Source organism: Cryptomeria japonica, chromosome 9 (assembly GCF_030272615.1).
Source record: "Cryptomeria japonica chromosome 9, Sugi_1.0, whole genome shotgun sequence".
NCBI classification, from domain to species: Eukaryota; Viridiplantae; Streptophyta; class Pinopsida; order Cupressales; family Cupressaceae; genus Cryptomeria; species Cryptomeria japonica.
Genome location: NC_081413.1, coordinates 480,557,457 through 480,569,979, shown reverse-complemented (window position 1 = coordinate 480,569,979; position 12,523 = coordinate 480,557,457).

Below are 12,523 nucleotides of genomic sequence, written 5' to 3'. Positions count from 1 at the left end.
AATCCTTGTTGCAGATTTTGTGTTTTGAAGTTGCAGATCTGACATTTTCGACAGCATTTTGATATTTTTGCGTCTGCGTACTTTCAGATCGCGTTTTTGATTTTCTGGCATGTCTGGGACATCCAGAATCGCATCTATGTTATCGACAGTATTTTATTTTGTAGATTTCGAAAACCGCGTTTGTGTTTCTCAATCACGTCTGCGGTGTTTTTAGATGCGTCTATGTCCAGAAGTCAAGTCTGTGTTCTAGAGCCACATCTATGTCTCACAGAACCGTGTCTGAGTCAGAAAGTCACGTCTGTGCCGAAGGTAACCGCGTCTGTGTGCATCGGTTTTAATTTTTTTTGGGGTTTATTGATTTGGTTTTGGGTTTTGCATTTAAGGTTTCAGATCCAGTTTATTTTGAGCTAACATTTTTAGATCTAGCTAACAAAATTGGTGCAGCTTGTCTTGAAAGCAAAATCGTTTTGTTGAAGGCCCCTATTTTCACAAAGTCTTTTGGATTTAAAATTTACCTAACTTGTGTGCTTGCAGGAAGGGGTGATTATTTGAAACAATCCAAACTACTAACAACTCTTTGTTGCAGGTCCTTGGCAAGGGTTTTTGGATTTTTATTGTGTGCCTTGTTTTCATAGACTAGCAAACACTTCAATTGGTGCACTAAAATTGAATCATTGTCTTTTGTGTCTTGAGCAATAGGCTCTTTTTGTTTAGTCTTTAGAGGGCCTGTCTTCCCATGTGGTCATTAGTACTACTAGTGAGAAGAGAACAACCCAAGTGGTAGCAAAAGAAAAGCCATCTTCTTCCAAACCACTATAAATAATTGTATTCATGGTGAAAACTATGAATAACATGTGTTGATTAGTTCATACCGACACTATGTCTCCCCATAAACCCGTTTGATCAAATTTATTTGATCATTTGTAAGGCGTAACCCCTACTGGCTGGGAGCCTTCTGTATTTACAGAGCTGAAAGTGCTGCATGTATGGCCACATGAGCAGATGCCCTTACTAGCACCTTTTTGTTTTAGAAGCCCAAATCCTTCTAGTTGTTGAGGCAGGAGGTCAGACCTCTGGTAGTGGCCCACACACATATGATTCTTAGTAGAGATACAAAGTTCACCATGGGGAGTTTTCATGGGGATTGATGCTTGGCTGACCCAAGAAGTGAGTGCCGAGGGTGGAGCTAGTGAGGTCAAGCATCTAAGTATCCGCTCTGAATAGCGTAGCCTCGGGGGTAAAACCCCATGTGGGATCAACAACTATTGTCTTGGCCAACCATAAGAATTATGCTTGACTTATTTTAAACATTCAAAACATTCAAGACCAAACAGCAAAACATTGTGTCTTTTGTGTCTTCAAGTGTATGCAAAACATTTTTACATCAAACAACACACTTTTCTTGGAGTCATTTTGAGTCTGGACACTTGCAAACATTGGGTCTTCATCAACACTATGTCCTCTTGTCACGAAAAATAGTCAAACAGTCAGATTTGGTCACAGATTGGAAAAAAATTGCACAAATTTTGCAAAAACGCATGTGTGTCTGACATAATAGCGTCTGTTTTGTATAACCACGTCTGTGAAGGGAAGAAATGCGTCTGTGTTTCCAGAATCAACATTGCAATTTGCACAAAAATCTTAGAAACGCGTATGTGTCTCACAGAACCATGTCTGTGTTAGGAAATCACATCTATGAAGTATACAGGCGCGTCTGTGATTAGAATTGAAAAAAAAAAAACTGTTACAGTCCAGCAAACAAACACAGTCAGTTTCAAAATTTTTAATTTTCCTAGGTCATTTCTCTAGGGTTTCATTTAGTGTTCAACCTGTCTTTGGGTCTCACAAAGTCCATCATTGCTTTACATCTCACATTACATTCACATTTGTCTAAACTTGAGTCAAAAGGTCACTTGCTTGTCCTCATCATACTTTGTCAACATACTACATACAACAACATTTTGCTAAGTGGTCCCTCATCAAGGTCTATCACCTTTGGGTCTCATTTGGTCTTACTTAGAGTCAAGGTCAACTTACCTCATCAAGAGAAACTATCCTCTCTTTGGAAGTCACACCTACTCTGCTACATCCATACTTGGTCTTACACTTTGGACATTGCAAATACACCTCAGATTCATTTACATTCCATCCAACTCTTGGTCTTCCATACTTTTTCCATTTTTCATCTAGTCTCACACATCTTGGTCAATACCTAGTTCATGGTTGAAACCCGTCTTCAAAAATCTAGGAGAGAAACTAAAGAGGCTCAAGAGTTCGCACACATGAGTTCTTATGAGTATGACAATGATATCTTTTTCAATTCTGATCATACTACATTGCCTGACATGGATGCCTATAGAAACATTCCAAATGTTGAGAACATGGACACTACAAACAACAATGATACACACAATGACAATATGGACAACTTCTTCGTACATTTGGTAGATGTGGAAGAATCCATTATGGATCCCCGTTTCAATCGATTGATTGAGGAAATAATGAGGAGGGATAGACAATACTTCTTACAAATGATGGCACAAAGTGGAGCCAAGATACCTCATGAATTTGACATGTCTCAAATAATGGAAAATCGACCTTTGCAACAACCTCACTCCAACATGGATCAAAGGAGGCCTAATAGTGGAGACAATAGAGGACCACATATGGTACCTGAATCACCATCATCTTTGTTTCAAAAACCAGAGGTCCCACATACACATGGTCAAGCATATGATACTCACCTTCGCAGACCATTATGGAAGTCTTATGCAGAGAAATATGCTCAATCACATATCAATGCTAAGGATCAACCACCAAAGCAATTGGATATTCAAAGGCACGCTCAAAATTTGGACACAAGGAAACCCCGTGCCAAATTTGGGGGTAACACATTAGAACATGACATGCCTGTAGAGTATGGTATACATGGACAAAATAGATATTGTGTTCCTCAACATGAATCTATACCAAGTGGTCCATATATGCAGCATCACTATAGACCTCCTCCATATGAACATGTGTATGATCAATACCATCCATATATGCAACATTATCCTCCTCCAATTGGTGCCTCAAGCATGGGGTATGGTCCAAGAAGTCGAGCTCCACCTAAGAGCAATTTGGAGCAACAAATCAGGGACTTACAAAAGAAAATGGAGGACATAAATAAACCAAAGCCAACATACACAATGAGAGACATATGTCCCTATCCATTTGACAAAAGCATTCCAATGCCTCCATTTCCTACACACTTTGTGATGCCTAAGTTTGATAAGTATAGAGGCAAAGGGGACCCTAAGGCACACATAAGACAGTTTTTCACAGCTTGCATTGAGGTAGCAGCAAAAGAGACATATTTGATGAGATTATTCCCACAAAGCTTAGGTGATCAAGCTATGGAATGGTTCTCTCAACTTCCACCTAGCATTAAGTCATGGGGTGACTTAGCAGAGGCATTTATCCAACATTTCTCCTACAACATAGAGACAGACATATCAGTCACTACTTTGTGCAACACTAGGCAAAGGGATGGAGAATCTTTTTCATCATTTTTACAAAGATGGAGAAATCTAGCCAATAGATGCTCTTGTAAAATTCCACAAAAACAAATGGTAGAGATGTTCACCCAAAATGTTAACAAAGACATTGGATATGATCTAAGGAAAGCTTGTTTGTCTACCTTCAAGGACGTCATTGAAAAGGGCTTAGCAACAGAGAAGGTCCTAATTGAACAAGGAGTCATTTAGATAATTCAAGGAGAACAAAGATGACTTTAAAGGAAAAGACAAGCCAAGATTTTGGAATAAAAACAAGAACACAGTCAATGATGGTGTTGTTGATGCCAACACAGTGCGACCCAAATTCATTTTTTCGGGATCAAGTTCTGCAAACAATCAAGTGAATACTCAAACAACTTCTAGATCATGAAGGAAGTACACTCCATTGGGAGAACCACTTGAGTCAGTTTTCAAGAAGCTTGTGGCAAACAAGGTAATCACAATTCTAGATTTTCCTCCATATGAACCAATGGTTAAACCAAATTGGTGGAATGATGATGAGTATTGTGAATTTCATAAGAGCAAGGGTCATAAGATAGGAAATTGTCATCGACTGAAGAACATCATACAAGATCTCATTGATAGAGGTGACATTGAGATTGAGGGACACTCATCCAATCAAGAACATGAGATGTTTAAGGAACCATTCCCAAAACATGACAAGGGAAAAGCTAAAGCCATAGATGATCAAACCAACTATACCAGAGCATCCTACAATTATGATTCAACTATCAATCACATTTCAATGGACAATTACGTTTCTACCATTATCATCAAGGACAAAAACCCTGATGATTCTACCCAGAGACCCAAGATTGTCCTAAAAGGTGTTGGATCTTCTTCCGAACCTACCTCTGAATGTCATGTTACAACCTATCAAGGTAAATTTACTTTGCAAGGTGCTCCAGCCAAAAACACCCCATCTTCATCAACCAAGCCAGAGTATGACCTTGTAGAACAATTAGGGAAGACACCCGCACTCATCTCCATCCTAGAGCTCTTACGCATATCCCCCACACATAAAGCCACTCTTGACAAAATCTTGAGAGACACTTCTGTCCCTACTGATCTGAACATGGACCAGTTTCAAGCCATGGTGGGATACCTTTCCATTCCACATTCCCTTACATTCACAGAAGCAGACGATGCCTCCGTAAGTCAGCCACATAATGCACCACTAGACATTGAATCCTTCATACACAGACATCGAATAAAACGAGTCCTGATAGATGGAGGAGCTGGTCTAAACATTTGTACATTGAGCACAATTAAACAATTGGGATATTCTAATAAAGCTGTGAATTCTACAAATCAAATCACCATCAAGGCATATGATGATGAAGAGCGTTCATCCAAGGGCATAGTCACCTTACCTCTCAGAGTTGGGCCAGTTACGAAAGATGTGGTTTGTCAAGTCCTAGATCTAGATCTCACTTACAACATATTGCTAGGGCATCCTTGGATTCATGAAAAGAGGGCAGTCCCATCTACATATCACCAATGCATTAAGTTTCCTCACAATGGAGTGGAGGTAACAGTTAATGGTGATCCTAATCCGTTCATATATTGCAATAACCTGAGATCAAAAACTGAGACCATCATTCCTAGTAATCGCAAAGCTGTTCCTTCTTCGGCATACATTGATCCTGAGTCATTAAAACCTTCGACATCAAAACAAGGTGAGCTTAAAGGCAAATTTTAGGACAAGGGCATGGGGGAATACACTTTAAATCAGACCATGTACTTATGACAAGTCATGAGTTCACTAAAAGAATATGGAAGACCACATCCTAATGAGCAAGTATCCATCATGGTACTTAAATGGGACCCTACTACCTTTCAAAGATGGGGCGAACTGGAAGAGGAAGACTTATACAAAATGCTTTACAAAGACATTGAAGATGATACACAAGATCACATCAGTCTACCATGTGAGAAATATGGCAAAGGTTTCAAGATCCTACAAAAATTCGGGTATGATGGAAAAAGCCCTCTTGGGTTACAAAAGGAAGGCATCATTGAACCTTTACAACCTGAATTGACTTTCAAAAAGGAACGCGGAGATTTTGTGGTACTTACCGACTCTCCTACCTCTGCTGGTCTCTAGAATCGGCGAACGCGATCGAATCTGTGAACAAAGGCCATCACTGCTGACTGCTACTGCTCTATTCTCACTCTGCACTTTGATCTCTTGGATGTGTAGATGACAATGCGGATGTATTTCCCTCGTGGTCTATCTTATAGACTGCCCTAGCCCTCGTTTCCCAAGTCAGTCTTCATTATCTCGTGACTCTATCACTTTATCCGATCAATCCATTCTATTCTGTCTTTCTTATCGAGAGATTGTCTGCGAACTTTTCAGACATTTTTTCATCCAATCTCTCGAGGGGACATATCATTCCCATCTTGGGGCAACTTTGTATCAGTTCATATTATCTTCTTTAAAACAATGCGACAAGCCGCATTGTCTCAAAGAGGGGCAAAATGTAGACACCCAAAATTGTCCAGTCTAATTAAATAAATATTTTATTTATTTAATTATCTAAGCTTAATTCTTCTATTAATTAAATAAATCTTTATTTATTTAATTAATTCATTTATCCTCTTCTAGCCTTATTTCTCATTTAAATAAATACTTTTATTTATTTAAATTATCCTTTTCCTAAATTAAATAAATATCTTATTTATTTAATTGATCCCACTTCTTCTATTAATTACATAAATCTTTATTTATTTAATTAATTCATTAACCTTTTCTACCTATGACACATGTCATTCATCTCTTAATTCATACACTACCTACCCCTTTCATTATTTTATTATTTCTTCTACCTACCCTCTAATCATAGCCGACCTCCTTTTACACCTCTCAATCTTATCCCTCCATTTCATATAGTGTCTTCTATATAAGGAGATGCTTCCTTCATTATCAAACCTTAATCAATCATCCTAACTACCCAACTACTTGATCAATTTGGCTACTTGGCATATGAGATCCTACTTGCAACCACATTTCATTCTTTGTTGAGCTCTTGTGCACATAAAATTTGAGAGCAAATATATCAAGCAAGATCAATGGAGATAGGAAGAATGGAGATCCAAACCCTATTAGACATGTGATGGTATAATCTTTGTGATTTCATTTGATTTGCATTGTCTTAGGTAATCTTCATATGTTATGGTGGATCTTTGTTGTTGTTAGGCTAGGGTTTTGTGGTTGAATTCATTTAGCCTTTCAATATCATTATTATTGTTATCCATTTTCACCATAAACAAAAATAAATGGGTTTTTAGGAATAAATTGAATGAGGTTGGTCAAGTTGTAAGGAATAAGGCTAGATTGGTTTGTAGAGGATATTCTCAGAAGGAGAGAATTGATTATGGTGAGACTTTTGCACCTGTAGCTAGGATTGAAGCTGTAAGATTATTTCTTGCCTATGTTGCCCATAAAAACTACAAGGTTTATCATATGGATATTAAGTGTGCATTTTTTAATGGGGATTTTGATGAGAAAGTTTATATTGAGCAACATGATGGTTTTTCACTTTTAGATGATACAAACATGGCTTGTAGGTTAGGAAAGCTTTATACGGATTGAAACAGGCACCTAGAGCTTGGTATGCAAGATTGGATAAATATCTTTTGAAGCTTGGTTTTACAAAGGGTAATGCTAACAGTAATTTATATTATAAGGTCACTGATGATGATATATTGATTATTGAAGTATTTTTTGATGACATCATTTTTGGAGGTGAAGATAAGTTGTGCATGAAATTTTCTAAGAATATGGAGAAAGAATTTGAAATGTCTATGATTGGGGAAAAGAAATTTTTCTTAGGTTTTGCAGATTACCCAGACTGATAAAGGTATTTTCGTCTGTCAAACTAAGTATGCTAGGGAATTGTTGAAGAAATTTGGTATGGGATACTCTAAACCGGTAAGTACTTTTATGGTTACTAATGAGAAATTGACAAGGAAATATGTTTCTGCACTGGTAAATCCTACAAGATATAGATCTATGATTGGAGGTATGCTCTATTTGACTCAGACTAGGCCTGACATAATGAATGTTGTTTGTATTGCATCTATATTTTAGAGTGATCCTAGAGAAAATCATGAGAGTGCGGTGAAAAGAATTTTTATATACTTAGAAGGTACATCTAAATATGGTTTGTGGTACCCTAAGGTTGATGACTTTACTTTATATGCATATACAAATGTTGATTGGGTTGGAGATGTTGATGACCAAAAAAGTACTTCTGGTGGAGCTTTCTTTCTTGGAAAGAAGTTGGTTTCATGGATCAGCAAGAAACAATCATGTACTTCTTTATCTATTGTTGAAGTTGAGTATGTTGTTGTTGCTACTAACTGTACACATGTTCTATGGATGAAGAAAATTTTGAAGGATATTAAAGTGCATTTCACTGGACCGGTAGTTATTCACTGTGATAACTCTACTGCTATTGACATATCAAAAAATCTGGTATTTTACTCTGAGACAAAGCACATATCTATCAAGTATAACTTTTAGAAGGAGAAGGTGGAAGAAAATGAAGTTAGACTAGTTTATGTGAACATTAAAGAGTAGATTGCAAATATTTTCACTAAACCTTTGCCTAAAGAATCATTTGAGTACCTGAGAGACAGATTAAGGGTTTCTGCCCCTCTGGCAAAGAACTGATTCATTATTTTTGGCATCGGTCTGATATGTATTATCAGAGATATTATTCATTTTGGCACTAATGTGGGTATGCTACTGCTCAGGGGGAGTATTTAGCCTTGTGTTTCAGTGGTTTTTTATTTTTTTTGCTTTGATATTTTTGTCAGATTTATGGCATTGATGTCAAAGGGTGAGAGAAACTGATGTGAAAAACTTAAGGAGTTGTATACATTAGGGGGGGAGATATATGTGAAAAATAGAGCTTTACAAAAATATCATTCATAGGGGGAGTTTGGTCTTTGTTTCAGAACTTCATTGCTATATCTTTGAATGGGAGATTGTTGGTTGTCTTCCATTGGGGGAGACTTGCTCGACATTCCTTGGCAGTTGGATTTTTTTCACATCTAGTATTGTCATCCTTTCTAAAGGGGGAGATTGTTGGCCATTTGGAGGAATTGATTATGTGTTGTATTGATGTTTTGTAATTGATGTCAACACTAGCTATTTTGGATGCTTTATCAACACCCTTCTGGTCCCGATAGGTTGTGTGGTTTCTAGTTGGTTTGGATCTAGCATGATCTGGTATGCTCTGATATGATTTGGTTATGGAATTGGCTTACTCATGTTCATATTCAGTTAGTTGGTTTTGATCTGATGATCAGATGCTATCCTATTTACTTGAAAGCCTGGTTGTGGTTCAGATGAGGGTTTCTCTGGCAAAGCTTTGATGAAGATCTTTGATGATATACATAAGTGGTGTTGGTGCAACTTCTAGTATGGATTCACGATGCTGATGGTGATCATGTTAGAGACTTTTCGGGTTGGGATCATTGCTTTAGTATGTGGACCTATATTGGGTCCTAGTTGATCTAGGTTATGGACCGACTTTATGTAACGTGTGGACTGGACCTACCAATGTGTTTTTGGGATGTCTTATAGGTTGGATATTATTTTTTTGGTCTAAGGCTGACATGTTTTGTAATTATGTAATTGGTTTATTGTCTGGTGCGACTTGATTATTTATGGTCGAGGGTTTGTATACATATGATGTAAGATCTCATTGTAGATCATCATGGTATGGGATATGGATATGTAATGTGGGAATAATGTAATATCATTAAGGTAGAGAAATTGGTCAATCATTGAAGATCATTTTGGGTTTATGTAAGAGGATTTAGTCCTTCGGTATTGAGCTTAACTAAAACTGTACTCAGGCATAGGAGATGATATCTTTGCAATTCATTCATTCTTCTGGATTGTAGTCTGGATTTCTATGTAGTCAATGAGACTCCTTTTGTGATGAGCAATGCACTCTAGGTTGTTGGCCTTCTTGCAAGTGCAGGCCCCTCAATTGTAATTCACATACTTACTACAAAAGTATTACCTAACTATGGGTAGGCTTCCCACTGTGGTTTTCCCCTTTACCGGGTTTTCCACGTATAAATCTTGGTCTCATGTGGATGGTATTTATTCCCTGATTATTGTTTATGCTTAATTGGTTTATCTATTATTCTGATATTTGGTTTAAGCATTCTGGTATTAATGTTTTGGGTTCCGGTATTAAAATTTTAATTGCTAAAGGTTCTGGTAATCTATGACAACTGATTCACCCCCCCCCCTCTCATTTGTCTTCCAGTTATTTGAACTTCCTAACACTGCAATCCCCAGGGGTTGCAACCTCCCCTTACATGGGGTTCCACAAACCTAGGTCTGCGAGCTCCCATGCAGGAGGGGCAACAACCTCTTATTTTTTTATTTTTTTTATTTTTTTTGTTTATTTTAATATTTTTAAATATTTTAATTGTTTTATATAAAATAAAATATAAGTGATATATATAAATATATATTATTTTATATAAAAATCATTATATATATGTTAAATAGTTTATGTATTTAGATTATATAAAAATAAAAAATAGTTTAGTCATAAAAAAATTAATATATATAATTTATTTGTGAGTTTGATAGTATAAACATTCATATGGAAATAAATGTAAATTCACATTCAACAAATTTTTTTGAACTCTAAATTTAATAATAATCGACATTTTAGTAGCAATATTGCAATATTTAGAATTAAAATGAATTTAACCAACATTTCATATCTAGATGACATCCAAACTTATGAATAATAGTCACTATCTCTTAATTGTTTTGATACAAATGACAAAAAGACTAAATTTACTACCAATAGACATAAGTCAATTGGTATTTAAATGACAATTAATGATTATAATGACTAAATAAATGACTACCATGACTAAGTAAATGACCAGTTAACAAGAATCAATGACTAAATTAACCACTAAATATATTAGTATACTACTAAATTGATGACTAAAATATATTAGTTTTTGTTGATTTTCCGACGAAAACTAGTTCCATTTTTTGTGGCATTGTCCGTGATGCTTGGTCGAGGTTTCGACAAATTTAAGTTCGTCGCTTTTTTGATGAAATTTTTGCAACAAAATTTGTAAGGGTGTTTCGTTGGTAATCCAACAAAAGTTTGTGAAAATTTCATCAAACATTCATTGAAAATTGGTGCCAAATACAATAGTGTGAGGATATTGATGTAGAAAGAAATGAAATAAGTTCCTTAAAGAGAAACTTGAATGTAGTTGAAAACTTCATTAATGATTTGAAAGATCAAGTAAACACTTCAAGAGACAAGAGGAAAGAGCTGATGGACAAGCTGAAAGAGAAAGAAGAACAATGCATGGAGAATCAGGACAAAGTTGATGAATGTGACAAGCTTGCTAGAAAGAATGTTGCATTGAAGAATGAGATGCAATCTGTATACACCTAAAAATGGTCTGAAGATAGTTAATTAAATACGCAGTTATTTGATTAATTCCCCTTCCCAATTAATTGAATTCACAAGCAATTTAATTAATTTCTCTATTCATCTACTAGTAAATAAATCTAAATGATTTATTTATATAGTTCATCTCACATCCCCCTTTGATTAATAAATTCTCAATTAATTAATGTCTCCCCGTACTAATCAATTCTTCTAATCCCTAATTAAGATTAACAAACTCAAGTTTGTTGAGATTAATTACCATTTTTCTATTATTTGAGTTTCTAAATTCAAATGAGCACATGGCTCCTAACTTTAACCACCCAACATAACCATCCCCTAACTTAACCCATTCAATCTAATCTTGGGTCTAACTAAACCTATCCTATCTTGCACATTCTAACCTCCTTATCCTAACCTCTCATGGTGTGTATATTCTCTCCTTGAGACACATGGCACTTTTTCCACATGTCTCCTCCCTTGGACACTTGCCCTCTCATGAGCAAGGCTCCTTGACACTTGTCACCACAGAGATGACAAGTGTCCCTTCCTCCAACCTCTTATCCAACTTCCTCAATCTTGGCCCTTGATATCTTCAGATCAAATCTAGATTGTCGATTCCTACCACCTCAGCTTTGGCCTTGGAATTCCTATAAATACCCCTCATTTTGGAGCAATATGGATCCCATCTCATATCAATTTAGGCATTGTTACTATAGGCAATTTGCATTTCAATTATCTAGTAATTAGCTTTCGGATTAATCATAGCATGTTAATCTAGTTTCTTGAATCATGCATTTCATATCATCTCCATAGTTAATCATGATCAAATAGTTACTCAACTCTTGAGTTGTCACTTTGGAGGTCATTGCTCCGCTGAGAGCCCTTCAATCCAACACTTTCAAGGTCTTCAAGAATAGAGGAAAATGGGACATTTCAAGGAAGGCTTATGGTTTGCATTTATGATTTAGTTTTCAATTAAGCTTTTCAATTATGTTTTTATTGTCTCATTATATGTGTATGCCTATCTTATACCACATTTTTAGCATCACATTAATTGGCACCCACCGTGGGGCCTAGCCCCTTTCATCTTTAACAAGTTTGCTTGTAGGAAATTTTATTGACAGATTGATTAACTCTTTCGGAGTGTAGATTAACTCTCTTGGGCTCTCGAATCATGTTTTTGGCATCTTTTGTGGCGTTCCGGAACCTCAAATGACATTTATGGGAGATTCCTCAACTTTGTTTTTAAGTTTTTCTGTACTTTAGCGCTTTCAGTTTGTATTTTAGCATTTTTGGTATGTATGGTGGCATTTTTAGCAAATTTATCAGCGTTTTCAGTTTGTTTAACAATGTTTCTGGTTCGCAGAACAATGTTTTTGGTGTGTAGAACAACGTTTCTGGTGTGCAAAGCAGCATTTTTGGTGTGCAGAGTAGTGTTCTTGGCACATATGATGGCGGGTGAACTCACAATATTGGTTCCCACTTTTTGACCAACTTTGA